The 21,174-nt window shown below is 39.7% G+C and overlaps 1 protein-coding gene across 18 annotated transcripts in view; it reads right to left on the bottom strand.

Moving 5' to 3' along the window:
* The window catches only part of QKI (QKI, KH domain containing RNA binding), a 338,812-nt gene that overhangs the window by 103,153 nt on the left and 214,485 nt on the right, over window positions 1–21,174 (bottom strand). The window lies entirely within an intron of this gene.

Raw genomic sequence — 21,174 nt, 5'->3', positions numbered from 1 at the left:
TGGAAACTGTATACTGACAAAATACACAAGGGTGGACCAAACTTTGTTTCAGGTGAAGGGTTAAAATCCATTGCAGATGTAATAACCTGGTATATGGATTTGTGTTCAGGCCCAAAGTCCAGAGTTTGGTCAAAAGGTCAAAGGCCTAGCAATAGCTAAAAAAAGGCAAAATAACCCAAAATAACCTTGCTTTTGCTAAGATATGCCTAGTCAGCAAAACGTCAGATGTTAGGGGCAATAATTGTGTCTTATTCAAAGTTGCAAATAGAACAAAGAAGCCCTGTTTCTGTTGTGTTAGTTTCTTCTGTAGGGAAATGTTCTTCCCACACATCCAACCTTGAGTTTATGAAAGGTTGGAACATGTCAGTATAAAATATAGCCTCCTCCCACCTCCCTTTCCCAGGAACCAATGCCTGCCTTAAAACACAAATAAGCAACTTAAAAGACAATCTTTATTGCCATATACTTTCACTGTTTCTTTGCTTTTACCCCTACGTAAGTATCTATTAAACAATCAAAGGAGCTACTTCATTCCTATAAACCCCAAATTAAATCCAACATATATTTTATACTAATACATTTATTAAAGTACTAATTAAATGCTAAATGTTAATTTGTTAACTTAAAACCATGGGCAGAGACATTATGTAACCTTTTGACCATTAGCTATTGTGCTATCATGTCTTGCAGCTAAACCTATCCAGGGGTGTGGGACTGCCTACCCCGTCACTTTCTCCACCCATAAAAAATCCATATATTCCATTATAATCAATTAATTGACAGTGTCTCTGAACCTAATAAGTGAGGTGACACTCCGTCAGCGCTGTACATAACAAACTCCTATGCTTGACCTCTACATGGTGTGGATTTATGACTTTCAAAGGCAATCTGCAGAAATAGTATCAGTTCAAACTCAGTTCATGTTTTCAAAGTTTTTTGCAACCATAACGATTACACACTTTTTTTTTGAATGGAAGTGTGGATCAAGAGAACAATTCTGTAGCAATGGGCAGATTCCTCACCATATTCTGTAGTCATGGAATAAATGGAGCTTTAACTATATTAAAACTAATGACTGAAATCTATTAGCAGTTACCAATTAAACTAACAGTTAATTATACAGAGTTCACATTTAAGAAAATCTATACCGGATTTAACATCCCTTCTGTATGTACCCCATTGAATCTAAGTTAATAATTAATTATGTTGATCAATACTAAGCAAATTTTCCTGTTCTATGACAATCAATATCATTAGAAAAACTGACTAAAATGAATATCTTTTGGCTATAAGCAATGCAATATCATATCACTATAAAATAAATTACTCAGCTAATAGGAAGTCTTAAAAGGCAATTTTAACAAACTATCAATAGGGCACTAAATTCAAATTAAAAAAATCACCAGATTATAAAAACAGTTCAGCATTTCTAAAAAGATATCTTTTGCAATTAATGGTATGAGCAACATAGATTCTACAGTGTGTTGAGCATTATTATACATTACTGGACATAAAATTTGCACTTATAAAAGAAAATTTAATATGTTTGTTGTATCTCAATTTCACAATTTTACTGAAGAACCTGTTCCTTAATTTCTAATGTGTTCTATTCCATTAGAAAATAAGATTCATTACTCTTGTTCAGGAGAAAGAGGATGGTCCAGGGATTAGGGCTTTAGCCTTGGATTTAGGAGACCTGGATTCAATTCCCTGATCTGTCAGAGACTTCTTGTGTGACCTTGGGCATGTCACTTATCCTCCCTGTGCCTCAATTTCACATCTGTAAAATGGGGATAACAGCACTACCCTACCTCATAGGAGAGCTGTGAGAGTAAATACATTAACACTTGTGAGGTGCTCAGATACTATGGCAATAGGGGCCATATAAATACCTAAGTCAAGTCTGGATCACAAGTGTTCTATCTACGTCCAATAGCTTTTACAGGTTACTCTAGTCTATTGATTTAACTCTTACAATAGGATTTTAAATTATCTTAATATTAACTTCATTTTTAGGCCATTACCTATTTACATCTACACAGAGGTGCATTGTTTCCTGCCTTCTAACACTTCTAAATATCATGTTTGCCTGTCGGTATTCTACTTAGACTGCACGTATTTAGTTCACTGAATATTCTTTAAACACTTTTTGAAGCTTTTGCAACTCTAGGCATTTACCTTTACTTACCTCAATTATAAGGATTTAATCAATTTCTCTAAAAAATTACTTTATTGAATGTATTTTTAGCACATTATCAAAAGCTTGTCAGGACTGCACTTTTATTAGCGTTCGTAAAAATAAAAATGTAATAAATATTTTAAAATATGTTAATGGAGAGAACAAAACAGAACTGAATAGAGCTGAGGCAATCCAAAATTGTTTCAGGTAGTCTCTACATTAAATTTTTTTGAAATTTTCAGTTAACCAAGAAGTTTAAAAAAAAAAAAAGTTCTGTTTTCAAGAGTTTTTTTTAAAATTTGAAGGCTATTTCAAAATGAAGTTGTTTTGAATAAAAATATCAAAAAGTTTTGTTTTGAAAATTTTAAAACAAAAAACATTTCAACTTTTTCAACTCCCCCTCCCGCTGACATGAATAATTTGGCAAAACTGACACGCATTCACAAAACATTTTGATTTTGCTGAATCTGCATTTTTCTCACACAAAAAGTTTTGCCTCAACATTTTATCCAGCTCTGCAACTGATACTAAATATATACGCCAGCTATGCATGTAGACAGAACAATTATCTCTTTGGTGTAATCTTTATACACACGTTTTTGCTGCTGACTTATTTTGTATGGTCACATACAATTTTTTGAATACAATCACCACCCACAGATATCGTCAAGGTATTTCTACGGTACATCAATGTATTATATATATCCAAGAGAACCCCTTGGATTCTACCTTCGTTTACCACAAATATATTGATTTCATCCATTTCTCTAGTTGTTGTAGTTCCTGCTGCATTTCCACTTTTCCTACTCATTGCTGGTTGTTACGCCTAACTTCATATTTTTAGCAAATTAGGTCACTGTACGCTCAACTTATTAAATTATCTAGGGGAAAAAAAATGAAGGAATGCTCAAAGATTCTTGTGGACTCCAGGTCAATAACGCTAGATCAATTCCTCAATCAGCTCAATATCCCTCCACTTATTTTTATACAAATCACATTGTTCCAACTATTCTACACAATAGCACCATATGCAAAAATATGGTCAGTCTTAAAGAACAATTATGCTCAGTGACAACATAAAAATCTCACATTTTATTCAAATTTATGTGTAGGCTGAGCAATGCATGACCCACAGCTAAACCCAGAGCAGTTTTTCCACTATTCTTTCCTGCTGTGACCATAATCCAATGTGGGAATGAGAGTTTATAACAAGAAGCAGAAGGCGACTGAGTCCCTTGTGGAAAGAGACTGAAAATATTTGGAAATCTAGCCATCAATATCTAGCCGTATATCTAGCCATCAATGCAAACAGCCTCTCCTGGTTCTTATCCTTTACTCTAATTCTAAAATAGACTTCCACAACTACTGAGACTCATCCACATGAAAGTAACTGTTAGTGTAAACTATTGGGACCAGACTCCTTTCCCCAACCCTGATGCATGATGTAAAGATAACTTAAGATATTGACATTCCAATAAAAGACTAAATCAAGTACTCTGAGACCAATGACATGACAGGGAACCATCATCAAAAATGAGACAATGGTGTAACCATCAGGAAATGAAGGTTTTCTTACATAACTGAGGTCTTCAAGATGACCTCTGCACATTTGCACTATTGCAGTAGTTCTCAAAATTATTTAATCATGCCCCACTTTGCGTTTGTAGTAGTTTAAGCCTCCCCACACCACACAAGTACATATACTGATATATGTGGTGGTGCTTTGCTTGAATCAGTTTTGGCTTCTTTGTTTTTCTCTGGAGGAATTTGTTTTCTGTTGCATGAATGAGACAACAATTCATTGTACGAAGAGGAAAAGCAAAACTGACTGTGGTCCATGCTTACAGTTAAACGTGCACACCGCGTTGTAGCAAATGGATTAAGTACAGATGGCAACAACTTTGCATAATGCTATGCAAGCTTAACAGAAATCCGTCAAAATGCACAATTCCATCTGAGAATCTGATAGGTCTGGAGGAATCAGCGTTGCTAGTTATTCATTGCTGTGGGTAAGATGTGCACGGTGAGGTTTCCTAAAGCCCCTCACTCACCCTCGGAATACCCATGCCCCTCCAGGGGGGCCCGTCCATCAGTTTGAGACACTGTGCACTACTGGAATGCATAGCTGTGCATCTTGGGACTGTGGAAACAGAGCTGGAGAGGGAAACTTAAGATTACTGGAAATGAGATACAAGGAGAGAGAACACTGAAATAGGGCAAGGAGTTGGGGTGGAGACTGGGACTGGCTGGACAAAGACACTAGGACTAGAAATTAGTATGGAGGGAATAGGGATGTGGAGACAGATCTCCGACAAAGAGCTGGGGTGCAGGAGAGGACTGGGACTGGTTGGTCAAGGAGACCAAGAAGCTGGTGGGGGAAGGAGGGAGGGGAGAGGCATACTTAGACTCGGTGGGCAAAGACTCTGGGAATGGATGTGGAGAGGGGGAGACTAGGACTGGATGAACAAGGAGAGTGGAATCAGAAGCCTGAGGAGTGTAGATTGGGACTGGCTAAGTGAGGCTAATGGGAATAGGACCCAATCCTGGGGAAGGCAGGGCAAGGTTGGACGGGAAAAGGCAGATGGGATCAAGTTGGGGGGAAACAAGCAGAAGAGTCTGCCCAAAGAGCACACTCCTCTTCAGAGCCTAGAATGGAATTCAAGTTTCCTGAGTCTCCCGATTCCTCTGCTGCCAGAGTAACAGGGAGAGATGTATGTATGTGTATCTGGCTGTATTAAAATACATTTTGTTTGAATGGGTTCAGCTTACTTTGTGATCCTGATTGCTGTGATGACTGTCCTGTCCTCATTATTATACCACACCACCAATCTTTGTGAGATCTGCAAATGCTATTAGTAATGATTTTATATCTACTGGCAGATCATTGATAAGAAATCTGCTGAATAGGACCTGACTTAGTACCAGTCCCTGTGGAACCCCCATTAGAAACATCCCTATGGGATGATGATTACCCATTGATGACTACTTGTTGAGATCTGTCAGGTAGCCCAGCTCCTCATCCATTTAATATAGGCTCTACTGATATTGTACAGTACTTTTTAAAAATAAGAATGCCATCTTATACCAATCAGACTTTTTTATAAGTCTAAATATATTACAGCAACACAGTTATCTTTATCAAGCTAGCTTGCAATCTCACACAATTAATTCAAGTTTCTTTGACAAGGCCCATTTGGCATAAAAGCATGTTGACTTGCATTAGTTATATTCCCATCCATTAATTCTTTATTATTGAATCCCACATCTGCTTTTCCATTATTTTGTTCCAGATTACCTGGGCCTATTACCACCCAAGTTCATCTTACTTGACCTTTTTGAATACTGACACAAAATTAACACGCTTCCGGTCTCCTAGAATTTCTCTTGATATTCCAAGATTTATTAAAAGTGAACAGCAGTAGGACACAGATCTCACGGAACTCTTTTAGAACTACTGGGTCCAAGTTGCCAGGACTGCTGATTTAGAAATGTTTATCCCTATTTGATGTTCAACATCCTCCTCACAGTTACTAATGGACTGGAAAGAAGTTCATAATCCTCATGGGATACAATTACATCATCCTGCTTCTTTCCAAATCCACAACAGAAATATCTGTTCTGCCTTTTCTGCATCATTAACAATTTTATCATCTATACCTAATAATAAGCCAATACCATTCTTAATACTTTTTTGCTAATATACTTGAACTCCTCCTTATCGTTTTCTCGGCCAGTCATTGATTTTCCTTGATATCTTTAGCTTCCCTTATCAATTTTCTATACTTAGCAATCTATATACATTAGAAGTTGTCATATACTGCCCCTTTTGTTCCATTTGTATGTCTGTCTCTCTCACACACACACTTCTAATTAGCCAAAATTGTCCTCTTTCTTGATTGCAGAATTGTGGCTTTTTGGCCCATCCAAATTCTTAAGGAAATCATTATCCATTTCTTTAAGTTTTTCTTCTAAATCAATTTTGCCCCCAAAGAGCCGAACTGTACTTCCAAATGAGCTCCCAACTTTGGACCTCAGTAGGCACTGGCAGGGATAGAAGTAGTTGGCACGTCCCTGCTAACCCTTTCTAGCCTTGCTCTCCCAATATTTGAAGCCATGAGGAGAAACAAAGAATGCGACAATGCTCCAATGGATACTACTATTAGAGGATTCCATTGTTTCAGGCTACAATGCCAGCACATCCCAAGAGTTGGAATATGCAGAGACCCCTCAAACTCTTGGTCTGACTATAGAGCCTACACAAAGCCACACACCAGGAAAAGATAATTTTAGCAAAGAAAGGGATTTTATTCCTGATATTTTCTTATTCCCAAAGAATTAGTGGACTCAACTCTATTGTAGAGGAAGATGACAACCACCATTGTTCAAATATCTACAGAAACTAATTCTCTGTGAATATAATTCCTAGTTTCAACTCTGAGGACTGTTCCAGGGCCCTTTATCTCTGTGCAGCCAAATTCTACATCTTGGTAAGGCAGAAGAAAAACAAACCTCAGGTTTATGGTGGGCAAAGCTTACTGCAAGATACTACTCTTTTGGCTAGCTACAACTACTAAAGGTGTCCATCACGTGAGGGGCTGCTGTGGCACATACCTACACCATCAGGGTCTGTAGAGTTATCCATATCTAGATGACTGACTCATACAAACTACAACTCACAGCAGAAAGAAAAGGAGTACTTGTGGCACCTTAGAGACTAACAAATTTATTAGAGCATAAGCTTTCGTGAGCTACAGCTCACTACATCGGATGCATTTGGTGGAAAAAACAGAGGAGAGATTTATATACACACACACAGAGAACATGAAACAATGGGTTTATCATACACACTGTAAGGAGAGTGATCACTTAAGATAAGCCATCACCAACAGCGGGGGGGGGGGGGGGGAAGGAGGAAAACCTTTCATGGTGACAAGCAGGTAGGCTAATTCCAGCAGTTAACAAGAGTATCAGAGGAACAGTGGGGGGTGGGGTGGGAGGGAGAAATACCAGGGGGAAATAGTTTTACTTTGTGTAATGACTCACCCATTCCCAGTCTCTATTCAAGCCTAAGTTAATTGTATCCAGTTTGCAAAGTAACAAAGAAAACAACAGAACGCCACTAGCCATCACCTTCAGCCCCCAACTAAAACCTCTCCAACGCATCATCAAGGATCTACAACCTATCCTGAAGGACGAGCCATCACTCTCACAGATCTTGGGAGACAGACCAGTCCTTGCTTACAGACAGCCCCCCAATCTGAAGCAAATACTCACCAGCAACCACACACCACACAACAGAACCACTAACCCAGGAACCTATCCTTGCAACAAAGCCCGTTGCCAACTCTGTCCACATATCTATTCAGGGGATACCATCATAGGGCCTAATCACATCAGCCACACTATCAGAGGCTCGTTCACCTGCGCATCTACCAATGTGATATATGCCATCATGTGCCAGCAATGCCCCTCTGCCATGTACATTGGCCAAACTGGACAGACTCTACGTAAAAGAATGAATGGACACAAATCAGACGTCAAGAATTATAACATTCAAAAACCAGTTGGAGAACACTTCAATCTCTCTGGTCACTCGATTACAGACCTAAGAGTGGCTATCCTTCAACAAAAAAGCTTCAAAAACAGACTCCAACGAGAGACTGCTGAATTGGAATTAATTTGCAAACTGGATACAATTAACTTAGGCTTGAATAGAGACTGGGAATGGATGAGTCATTACACAAAGTAAAACTATTTCCCCATGGTATTTCTCCCTCCCACCCCACCCCCCACTGTTCCTCTGATATTCTTGTTAACTGCTGGAATTAGCCTACCTGCTTGTCACCATGAAAGGTTTTCCTCCTTTCCCCCCCTGCTGTTGGTGATGGCTTATCTTAAGTGATCACTCTCCTTACAGTGTGTATGATAAACCCATTGTTTCATGTTCTCTGTGTGTGTGTGTGTGTGTGTGTGTGTGTGTGTGTGTGTGTGTATATATAAAAATCTCTCCTCTGTTTTTTCCACCAAATGCATCCGATGAAGTGAGCTGTAGCTCACGAAAGCTTATGCTCAAATAAATTTGTTAGTCTCTAAGGTGCCACAAGTACTCCTTTTCTTTTTGCGAATACAGACTAACACGGCTGCTACTCTGAAACTCACAGCAGGGTAGTTTATACCCTGCAACTGATAGAATGTTCCATTTTCCTATCTGTCCAAACATGAAAAAGGAAAAAACTGTCAACCCTACTTCTGACTCAAGTTTAGGACTTCAGATGGGGTGTTCTAGATTCCACAAGATCTCTAGTTTGCCTGGCTCAAGGATCTCATCCAGGCAGTGGACCCTGCCAGATTAAGGCGGCCCTGTGAAGTTTTATATTTGAGTGAGAGGCCTAAAGGTTTCTTGCATCGTTCTCTCCCTCTGCAAAGCTCTGGATGAAAGGATGGTTAAGTCTAGTGCACACATGTTTAAAGTCCAGGTATGACAGTGTATTCTCAGCAGGTCAAGGATTCTTATGATGAACTTTACCAGATAATGTCTTAAAAGGATTGTTGTTTCAGCCTGTTCTCAGCTGGTACTAGACATGGATGCTTACTCAATAGCTTCCCCAATCTGAGGTATGGAGCACATAAGAGCTCTGACCATTTATGGTCTTTGGAATACTTAGGAATTGAGACTTCATGTAAATTAGGCTGGCAATCAAAAGCTTTTCTTCTGCATAGGGGAGAGCCAGACGATACTCTCAGACAGCATGGCTGCCATCTATCTGGCAGAGCTCATTCACTGCTGTTGTAACAGGAAACAATCAATTTGTGTGAATGATTCATCTGGAACCATGTGACCCCAACAGCTATACGCCGAGAAAGAGTAAAGAACACCTTAGCGATTGATTTCAGTCTCTCATGTGCAGATCAAAACAAGCTGTCACTCAGGAAATTAGTGGTTAATCTGATATTTGCCAGGTGGGGTTAGGCAGGGAGATTTGTTGGCTCCAAATATCTGAGGTTTTGCATGAGAGCAGACAAGGTCCTACAGTGCAGAGATACTTCCCCCCCTCCCACTGGGGCAAAAAGGACATCTTTATAACATTCGTCCACTTCTTTTCATCTCCAAGATTTCTGAAGGACTCAACAGGACATGAAGTGATCTTGGTAATGCCAGCCTGAGTATGGCAGACTTGGTTCTCAGAGCTGCTAGCTCTGTCAAAAGGTTATCCTTTCACTCCTCCCTTGAATCAGGCTATCTGTTCCAGCAGAGGGGCAGGTTAGTTCACCCAGCCCAAGTTTCTTCAGCTGGTAGTATGGCCGCAGGGCCTCCCAAGGCTAAATGGCTTGTATGTGTTGGAGTTGGTCAAGGAAGTTCAGCTCAAATCCAGGAAGCCTTATACTATTGTTATGTTGCCAAATGGAACCAGTTTAAAAAACATCTGCTCAAGGCAGAGACTTCAACCCGATTTCCTATCTGGTTCCAACTATTCTGGTTATTCTCCAGTCTGAATCTATCAAACCTACCCATAGCAATTGCAAAGATTTATTTAGCATCTATTTCTACTATTGTGTCCCTGTTAAATAAAAGTCAATGCCTGAGCAACCTTTGGTGAAATAGCCTTTAAAGTGGTTTACAAACCTCTGCACTCCTTTTGGGGAAATCTACTGATCCTTGAAACTTTACTTTGGTGTTCATCAAGCTTATGAAGGAGTCTTTGAGATCTTCAGTGAGAGTTGGTGAAGAGGTAGAGGTCTTTCTGAAGGCCCTCTCTCTGGTCAGGTGGGTATGAGAGATGCAAACATTAAAGGCTAATCCACTTATATTATTTTCACAAGGTGGTTTTCAGCCTCTTCCAATGTATTTGATCAAAACTGTTTCACTCCATTTCTCTGCCTGCATTTTCCCCAAATCTCCATAGTCAACCAGGGGATATGATGTCACATGTCCTGGATGTCAGAGCTGAAACTATTTAGACAGAAATAAAGGGTTTAAAAAAATATCCAAACCGCCTGTTTGTGGACTCTGGGAAGAAATTTAATCTTTAGACCATCTCAGGTAATCTACATCTTTCCTCTTGACTGTCCCATAGCTCCTACTGAATAGCTTCCCCAAATTGAGCAAATTGTCAGTTATACTGTTTCTCACAGGATATCAGAGAAGCAACATCAAAGCTGACAATACTCTGGTCATTTTCTACTGTGTTACCTGGAAAAGTTCTGAGCCGCTGCAGACAAACTGGAACCGTCTGTTTTCAGACTTTGGAAGACAACAGCCCATATGTTCACACTTGGTTCACATGTAGAAAGTTAACTTTGCAGCCGCAAGAGCTACAAAAAGGTTTTATTTTTAAATAAAAGCTTAAATCCTGCAGAACTTCATGACATTTACCTAGCAAAGCTCCATAAATTAAATCAAGTAGCTAATCCACTACATACTGTATGGGCAATGCTAGTCTGAAAAAGGACCCAACTCTGATTCTCTTAATTCATTAGATATCTAATGCAGTCCCATAAAGATTAGTAATTAAGTTTTAAAAATCCCCTAAATGTAGAATGGGGCATTTTAAAAATTATTTTAAGTCTGTAAAAGTTGAACAGCTAGGATCTATAATTGACTGTATAGATCAATAAAACTGTTGCAAGGAAATATAATTGTGTGAACTTCCAATTTCATAACTGTTTTAATGCTTTTTATAGGTCATCTTTCACATATTTATTATGAATCCTAAAGACTTTCCTAAGGTTTCAAATAAAATTATTCCCACAAATTCTCAATCTGCTTTACCACTGTGTAATACAGCTGAATTTTAATTTTAGTCTTTGGGAATTACATACTTTCTAAAGGCTCACTGCTAAAGACATCAATTCTTACCAGTCCTTTCCCCCTCATTAATTTAAGTGTACTGTTATCAAAGGTACTAGAAGTATGCAATAAAACCCTCATTACTGTAGTATCTGAGCATCTTCCAGTAGTGCATTAAGCAACGAGGGGAAAAGTGACTATAATGTAGTGCTTTGTTTTTAATGCACACATAATGCTATATGTTTATGGTACAAAAAGCAAGGTCAAAGAAGTGTCCCTAGCACTTGGGGGTAGAAGATAGTGAGGACTGTGATGATCCTTAGTTCCTGCAAGAGTTCATTCCGCAGCCTCAGAATGGCCTTGTGAAAGCTCCATCTCCTCCACAGAAAAGCTTTGCACCCTTGTGATAGAAAGATCCACTATCCCAAGTATATTCTTCATCCCAGAGCTTTAGGTGATCTTTTAGGTATTCTGAGCTCAGGCCATTAAACACCTTGAAGGTAAAGCTTAGACCTTGAATTTGACTATATTCAATCGGAAGCCAGTGTAAAAAATGGAAGACTGGCATGATGTGCTCACAGTAACTTGTGTTGCTGAGGAGATGTACCGCTGCTAGAGGGAGTATCCTAATGGTTTATGGCTTCATGCCCAGGTATACTGCAGACCTCCAGCCAGGACGTGAGGGGTGCATGTATTACCGAGGACAGGTCATCATCCATCAAGGTGGAACAGAGTCTCCTTCCCATCTGGAAATGGTAGAAAGCATTACACGCAGCAGTGCCCGCAAGTAATGTGAAATCCAGGAGAACTCTCAAGCTATGGGTTGAATTGACCAACTGTGGATATAAACCTTCAACCAAAGGAGACTGGACCATGGCCACAATCTCTCAAAATGCTTTCCTCTGCCAAACAAAATAACCTCCATCTTGCTCACTTTCAACCAGCTGTCCTTCATCCATGAGCTTCATGTAGTTTTGTGCTGACTGTTTTGGGCCTGTGCCTAGGTAATGGTTTTAAGCAATAGGTAAGTAGTAGATGTCTGGTGACCAATTTCCTGTGTGTATTCTTCTGTTTTCTTGGATGGTGAACTGCAATTGGAAAGTAGCAGATTTCATAGAGGGATGCTCCAAGCAGAGCAAAGATTGCCCAGTTCACCAAATGCCATGGAAAGTACAGTTCTTAGTTTTCTTAATTTCAGTGAAGACCCTCAGAGCTTGATACATTGACATATAGTACTCTGTCCATCTTCATATTTAACTCCTCATCTGTCTTTTTTACAAAATGCTAAGCCAATTAACTAGCAATTTTGCTTAACATCCTTAGCTTTATATTTCAATGGTTACACAAATTCTTCAGTTTTTTTTTTTTAAAACTCTGCCGACCAAAAAGGGGACACATTTTCAGTTCAAGAAAAAAAAAAGTAATGCTTTTTAAGTTCTTTCCAACTTTTCAAAACTGCCACAATTAAAAAGCAAGTAGAAGAACATTCGTAAAAAACAGTATGGATTCCAGAACAAAATGGCATGGGAAAATATCAGCAGACTTTCTGCACTTATGTAGAATGAGGCATTGGTTCTGATTCATACTTAAACCTGAGTTCTATTTCACATTACGACAAAAGTTATGCTGTTTAATTAAAGCGCTTTAAACAAACCACTGTTGCATATCCACATTATGCTCCTTGTGTCGGCAGAGTGCATCCACACTAGCACCTCTTGCATTGATACAGAGCAATGTACTGTGGATAGCTATCCCACAATGCAACTGGCCACAGGATGCTTTGGGAAGGGTTTGCAATGTCTCATGAGTAGGGCCCTACCAAATTCACAGTCATGAAAAACACATCATGGCCTGTGAAATCTGGTCTTGTGTGCTTTTACCCTTATACTATATAGATTCCATAGGAGACCAGTATTTCTCAAATGGGAGGTCCTGACCGAAAAGGGAGTTGCAGGGGGAATCACAAGGTTATTTTAGGGGAGTTGCGGTATTGCCACCATTATTTCTGTACTGCTTTCAGAACTCGACAGCCAGAGAACAGCGGCTGTTAGCCAGGCTCCCAGCTCTGAAGGCAGTGCCTTGCCAGCAGCAATGCAGAAGTAAGGGTAGCAATACCATACCATGCCACTCTTACTTCTGTGTTGCTGCCTTCAGAACTGGACGGCTGGAGAGTGGCAGCTGCTGACTGAGGACCCAGCTCTGCAAGCAGCAGTGCAGAAGTAAGGGTGGCAATATCATACCATGCCAGCCTTACTTCTGCACTGCTGCTGGTGCCAGCTTTGCCTTCAGAGCTGGGCTCCCAGCCAACAGCTGCCACCTTCCGGACGCCCAGCTCTGAAGGCAGCACCGCCGCCAGCAGCAGTGCAGAAGTAAGGGTAGCAGTACCACAACCCTCCCTACAATAACCTTGCGACCCCCCCAATTTATTTTTGGGTCAGGATCCCTACAATTACAACACCATGAAATTTCAGATTTAAATAGCTGAAATCATGAGGGCCCTACTCATGGGGCAGGTATAGCATATCACAATGCAGGTTTCTCAATCCCATTGTTCCAGCTGCTTTTCAACTGAAGTGTGTATATGAGGCAGGCAGTGTGTGTGTGCGCGCACGCGCGCGCTGGGGGAGTTAGAGAGTGAGGGGAGTGTGTATGAGAGAGAGAGATGGGGTGTGTACTGGGGAAGAGAGAGAGTGTCGTTCCGACAGCCGCCAGAAGCAACCACATCTGAGGCAGAGGGAGAGGGACACCACCGACATCAGCCCTCACCTCCTTCCCTGGCTCTACGCAGCACAGCAGTGTCTCTCTCTCTCTCTCTCTCTCTCACACACACACACACACACACACACACCCCCACACACACCCTTTGCTTGCCTCCCTCTGTGTGTGTAGTGCAGGAGAGAGCAGCATTCCTCTTTAATGATTTGCTCTCTGCTGCCAGAGCTGAGTGGCATGCTCAGCTCTCAGAACTTCCTGGAGCTTTGAAAGGGGAGGGTGCATGCCTGTGTAGCAGAAATGCAGGGCAGCCGAGTTCAAAACAGTGAGTAGAGCAGTAATGGCGGGCATTGTGGGATACTGGGGGAGGCCAGTTATGGTGATATAATGAATGGCAGTGCCTACACACTGATGTTTTGTCACTAAGTTTGCTGCAAAAAGCTTTATTATGCCTCTTGCCAATGTGGTTTATTTTGACATCAAAATAGAACAGTTTTGTCACCAAAAGTGGCAGAGCCATTGCAACTCCACTGTTTTGCTGCCAAAAGCGGCCTTTTTCAGCCAAAACTCTGTAGTGTAGACAAGGTCTACAGCAAGGATTCAACATCTGTTTTGTATGAAAAATACAGTCCATCTTCCTGAAATGTATGGCATTTAATCCAACTACACAATTAATTTAAGAATTTACAAGTAAATGTTAGTCTATGAATTAAAAACTGGGTCCTTTTAGAAATTTGGCATCTGTCTTTTTTTTGTCCTGAGTGAATTTACAAATGGAACAGACACAATTCAAACTTTTAATGCAGTTAAAACTGAAACCTCATGAACAGGCTATGTTTGAAGACATTAAGTTGTAATTAAGCTACATTACTAACCGACGTTGTATCTGTTATTCCTACATAGTCATAACAAACACACTCAGGTGAACACCTAAAGGAAAACTACAGGCCTGTTAGTTTGACATCTGTAGTATGCAAAGTCTTGGAAAAATTTTTGAAGGAGAAATTAGTTAAGGACATTGACGTAATTGGGACAAAATACAACACGGTTTTACAAAAGGTAGCTCATGCCAAACCAACCTGATCCCCTTCTTTGAGAGGGTAACAGATTTTCTAGACAAGGAAATGCAGTGGATCTAATTTACCTCGATTTCAGTAAGGCATCTGATATGGTTCCACATGGGGAATTATTAGTTAAATTGGAAAAGATGGTGATCAATATGAAAATTGATTGGTGGATAAGGAACTGGTTAAAGGGGAGACTACAAGGATCATACTGAAAGGCTAGAGGGAGGTAAGTAGTGGAGTTCCTTAGGGATCAGTCTTTTGGCTTTTGGGACCAATCTTATTCAATTTTTTTATTACTGACCTGGCACAAAAAATGGGAGTGTGCTAATAAAGTTTGTGGATGACACAACCTGGAAAGTATTGCCAATACAGAGAAGGACCAGGATATCGTGCAGGAAGATCTGGATGACCTTGTAAACTGGAGTAATAGTAATAGGATGACATTTAATAGTGAAAAGTGCAAGGTCATGTATTTAGGGATTAATAACAAGAATTTTTGTTATAAACTGGGGACTCATCAGTTGGAAGTAACAGAGGAGGAGAAGGACCTTGGAGTATTGGTTGATCATAGGATGACTGAGCCGCCAATGTGATATGGCCGTGAAAAAAGCTAATGCAGTCTTGGGATACATCAGGCGAGGTATTTCCAGTAAAGATGAGTAGGTGTTAGTACCATTATACAAGGCACTGGGTGAGACCACATCTCAAATACTTTATGCAGTTCTGGTCTCCCATGTTTAGGAAGGATGAATTCAAACTGGAACAGGTACAGAGAAGGGCTACTAGGATGATCCGAGGAATGGAAAACCTGTCTTATGAAAGGAGACTCAAGGAGCTTGGCTTGTTTAGCCTAACCAAAAGAAGGCTAAGGGGAGATATAATTGCTGTCTATAAATATATCAGAGGGATAAATACTAGGGAGGGAGAGGAATTATTTAAGCTCAGTACCAACATGGACACAAGAACAAATGGATATAAACTGGCCATCCAGAAATTTAGATTTGAAATTAGACAAAGGTTTCTAACCATCAGAGGAATGAAGTTTTGGAACAGCCTTCCAAGGGGAGCAGTGGGGGCAAAAGACATATCTGGCTTCAAGACTAAGCTTGATAAGTTTATGGAGGGAATGGTACGATGGGATAGTCAAAGATCGATTAAATGCCAAAATTAGGCTATTAGAGATAAAGATGCCCAATGGCCTATGATGGAATGTTAAATGGGAGAGATCTGAGTTACTACAGAGAATTCTTTCCTGGGTGTCTGGCTGGCGAGTCTTGCCCACATGCTCAGGGTTTAGCTGATCGCCATATTTGGGGCCAGGAAGGAATTTTCCTCTAGGGCAGATTGGCAGAGGCCCTGCGGGGTTTTCACCTTCCTCTGCAGTATGGGACACGGGTCACTTGCTGGAGGATTCTCTGCACCTTGAAGTCCTCAAATTGTGTTTTAAAGACTTCAGTAGCTCAGACATAGGTTAGGGGTTTATTACAGGAGTGGGTGGGTGAGATTCTGTGGCCTGCATTTTGCAGGGGGTCAGACTAGATGATCATAATGGTCCCTTCTGACCTTAAAGGCTATAACACTTAAGTGGGCCTACTGTGACAGTGGTAACTCACCCAACCACCAGTTCTTCTATAGTTAGTTTGCACACAGCAATTCTATTAGTTGTAATGGCTCAGTGATATGAGGGAACCATACCACTGAGGGAACACTGTCAAAAGTTGGCATAAGTAGATTAACTGGCCCAACTGTCACTGCTATTTAAAGGTAGTGTGGCTGTGCACCGGTTTAGGCATCAGTGTTTAAAAGGCTCCTGGTAGCAGTGCCACTGACTCACAGCAGAAGCCCTTAAAGCACAAACACAATGGAATGCAAGAGCTGGGCTCTTCTTGCCCCATTTCACATAGCAATGGTCTCAGTAACACAGCCTCCCCCTTTTAAGAATGACCTTGTAAACTTTGAGAGATTTAAGAATCTCTCCTTAAAAATGAAACTCAATGCTACACATCTATACATTATTAGAACTATTGCATGGTATTGCAACTCTTTGGGCTCCTTGTTCAGTGGTTGCAGGTGAAATTTAAAATAAGAATTTAAAAAAAAATCAAAGGAAATACCCAGAGGAAAAACTATGTTAAAATGGAGTTAAGGTTGAGTGTACACTTAAGTTAAGACTCCCAAACAACTCTAGAATTATGTCATGAAGGGAAAATACATATGAAAAAAATGAAATGGATCTTTAATCTAATCTGGCACCAAAAACACTGAACTGCATAAGAACATAAGAATGGCCATACGGGGTCAGACAAAGGCCCATCCAGCCCAGTATCCTGTCTATGGACAGTGGCCAATGCTAGATGTCCCAGAGGGAGTGAACCTAATAGGTAATGATCAAGTGATCTTTCTCCTGCAATCCATCTCCACCCTCTGACAAACAGAGGCTAGGGACACCATTCCTTACCCATCCTGGCTTTTTTAATGATTCCTAACATCCTGTTTGCTTTTTTTGACTGCCGCTGCACATTGCATGGACATCTTCAGAGAACTATCCACAATGACTCCAAGATCTCTTTCCTGATTAGTCACAGCTAAATTAGCCCCTATCATATTGTATGTATAGCTGGGGTTATTTTTTCCCAATGTGCGTTACTTTACATTTATCCACATTCAATTTCATTTGCCATTTTGTTGCCCAATCACTTAGTTTTGAGAGATCTTTTTGAAGCTCTTCACTGTCTGCTTTGGTCTTAACTATCTTGAGCAGTTTAGTATCACCTGCAAACTTTGCACCTCACTGTTTACCCCTTTCTCCAGATCATTTATGAAAAAGTTGAATAGGATTGGTCCTAGGACTGACCCTTGGGGAATATCACTAGTTACCCCTCTCCATTCTGAAAATTTACCATTTATTCCTACCCTTTGTTCCCTGTCTTTTAACCAGTTTTCAATCTTCCCCCTTATCCCATGACAATTTAATTTACTTAAGAGCCTTTGGTGAGGGACCTTGTCAAGGCTTTCTGGAAATCTAAGTACACTATGTCCATAATTATATGATTATTGCACGCTAATCATTACTACAGGAACATCTTAAGGTAGTCTAGCTGCCTAAACTGTGCATTTCTTATCTTGATGTGTTTGAATTTTTAAGAATAAAATTCTTAACCCTGAATTTCCAGGTTTTCAGATAATGACAACATCCCAGTGATTTTTATACCTTTAAGCTAATGATATATACTCTCAACCCCTAACTCCATTTTAACAGCTTTTTTTGTTTGGAAATATATTTCTGTCATTCCTTGCTAGCTAGAAATTTAGGGCCCAATCCTGAGCTATTTATGTTAATGGGCGTTTTGTCATTGAGTTTAATGGGAGCAGGATTGGGGCCTCAATTAGTATAGTAGTCAAACTAAAACTGAAATGGAGTACTGCAGGGTTTTAAAATAATTTTATATTTTTTAGACCGTGAAATCAGTCTCTTTCTGATTCTCCAATGCTTGAAATACTATATTATCATAGATTTTCTATTTGCCACTAAATTTACAGCCAAGCTATGACTGCATCTCTCTTACCCAGTATCATATTTTTAAAAGATACATAAGATTACAGTTTTTCCCATGAATAAGTATTTAAAATCCATTATATTTTAAATTTTAATGGTTATTCTTTACAGTACCCAGATACCACCCAAACACTACAGTATAAAAATAGATAATGTGAAATCCCTTTTGAACATTTTGTTTAATTTTCAAGTCACTGTGTATTCGGGTTAGAAATGACTAGTATTTTGTTTAGGTCCCAAAGTACCCAATTACTGCAGTTTTGGGTACTGTCAATAATGGGCTCTTAGCAAGCTTCATATAACCCTCATATATTATATGAATGTAAGTCAATAATCAACAAGGGGAAATTCAACTTAAGAATTGCTTTCAAGTTAAGTGTATATTAACATGGTACTATCAAGGAAAATTCTATTTAAACATGCTTCCTGCAAGATCAGTTGCAGTTAGTAGCTCTACAGCTGTTGCTTATGAGATTTTTATTCTTCCAAAGCTACCAACACAAAATGGCACACTTATCCTTTAGACTAGTTAATATAAACTGATATGCGGGGGTGGGGGGTAAGGTCCACAGATATAAAATTCTCAAAATTACATTTTGTTGAGTGTTAATAAAAAAATTAACCTTTTTCTCCTAAATAGCCAATCTGGCATTAAATTATATTCACCATAACACTGAGTAAAATGTATTTCATCACAAATCCAGTACATGTTCTCTGCATCTGGAAAATCAAGTCCAGAACAGGCAAATTAAATGTGTCTGAAGAGATTGAGCTTTTCAGTCTATTAGCACAACAATATGCTGCCACATGAGAAACAACTTGGGTCCTAGATGAGATACTTCCTCTTTCTGTGGTATCTTCAAGTCAACCCTCTCAGACCATAGAAGGAGCAGCACTGACTAATACTGGAGGGCATCATAAATCAACTATATTTGCTAGAAGGAATTTTGCCACAACATTCAGACAAAGCAGGGATGGAAAAACTACATGGAAGAGGGGAGCAAATCAGCAAGGATTCCTAGAAGGACAAAAAAATTAATACATTTATCAATAATTAATGTATTCTTGTTCTCCTTTATTGGCAGAAACTTGCAGAGATTTGTAAGAACATTTTCACTGGTTCTACTCTTTCAGAATCTTGTAAAACTACTACGTTTTGTAAAAATGTCTACTGAAACTGATTCAGGAATCCATTCTGCCTTTAGATGAAAGTCAGTCAAAATTTCACAGTGAGGTTACTACACTTAAATGTTGATGGACAAAGCACAACTTGAGGAAAGGCAGTGAGGTGGGGAGAAAAATATTGGGAGTATGCCCTCATTTATACTCTATACATGCTTAATTCTTTTAATAAAATAGAAAAATAATCACATTAATTCAATTGCTATACAACAAAATATGCAACTGCTTTCTGTGGACCAGATTTTGCTTGGCCCCTACACAGGTACTTAGGGGGCAGTGGGCTAACTAGAAACCGTTGTCCCTCCATTGTGCAGCCTGCATTAGGCACAAGCACAATTGAAGTCCCTGCATGCAGTAGAGAACAGGGATAGGTTCCTTCCTGCTCTGATGTGGGTGGTTAAGCTGAATGCCTTAATGAACCACAGAAGCACACACACTACCTTCCTGGCATGAAGGTGGAATTTTGAGGCAGAGGATTCCCCAAAAAGATACAACTGCACTGCTTCTTAATACTTGGCTGTGTCTAAATGCCATGACCAAGCTTTATATTGTATAGAGACAGAAAAAAAGTTACCTATTATCCAGCATAAATGTATTCTTCCATTCTCAAAACACCACGATGAGTGCTAAAAAGTTTAGTGTGTCATTTTTCATTAGTATTCTATGTTGCACAGTATTTTGAAGACAAAGATTAATGCTTACTTTAAATGTTAGCCATTTTATTTTAATCTTTACATTGTACTGTTATGACCTAAGAATTCTCCTGCATCTCTCAAAAATGGAAGTAATCACTGAAATAGGAACCAGAGCCAAAATATAAACCTAAGAACATAAGAATGGCCATACTGGGTCAGACCAAAGGTCCATCAAGCCCAGTATCCTGTCCTCTGACAGCGGCCAATGGCAGGTGCCCCAAAGGGAATGAACGGACACGTTATCAACAGGTGATCCATGCCCTGTCACCCAATCCCAGCTTCTGGAAAAAAGAGGCTAGGTATACCATTCCTGCCCATCCTGGCTAATAGCCATTGATTGACCCATCTTCCACAAATCTACCTAGCTCCCTTTTGAACCCCGTTATAGTAACGGCCTTCACAACACCCTCTGGCAAGGAGTTCCAGAGGTTGACTGTGCGTTGCGTGAAAACATACTTTATGTTTATTTTAAACCTGCTACCTATCAATTTCATTTGGTGGCCCCTTGTTCTTGTATTATGAAAAGGAGTAAATAACATTTCCTTATTTACTTTATCTGTACCACTCATGATTTTATAGACCTCTATCATATCCCCCCTTAGTCACCTCTTTTCCAAGCTGAAAAGTCCCAGTCTTATTAATCTCTCCTCATACGGAAGCCATTCTATACCCCTAATAATTTTTGTTGCAATTTTTGTTGCCCTTTTCTGAACTTTTCCCAATTCCAATACATCTTTTTTGAGATGGAGCGACCACAGTTTTCACTATTTGCTCCATCATATCTTTAGCACTCTAATAATTCAAGAAACTAAAAACTAAGATGTAAATACTTAACCTTGAACCTAGATGGACATTAATTGACATCTGTAGGGCAAAGAGGTGAAGAAGTTCTAGTTATTGGAAAATGAAGTCTCATTTATACCTGTGCATCTTTGAACAAGAAAATTAAAAACAGTACACAGTAGTTCATTCCTGGTGGACACAGAAAGCCTTTA

This window comes from Dermochelys coriacea, chromosome 3 (assembly GCF_009764565.3).
Source record: "Dermochelys coriacea isolate rDerCor1 chromosome 3, rDerCor1.pri.v4, whole genome shotgun sequence".
In the NCBI taxonomy this organism is placed as follows: Eukaryota; Metazoa; Chordata; order Testudines; family Dermochelyidae; genus Dermochelys; species Dermochelys coriacea.
The sequence above is the reverse complement of the archived record's forward strand: the minus strand, read 5'-3'. Positions and strand labels throughout refer to the sequence as shown.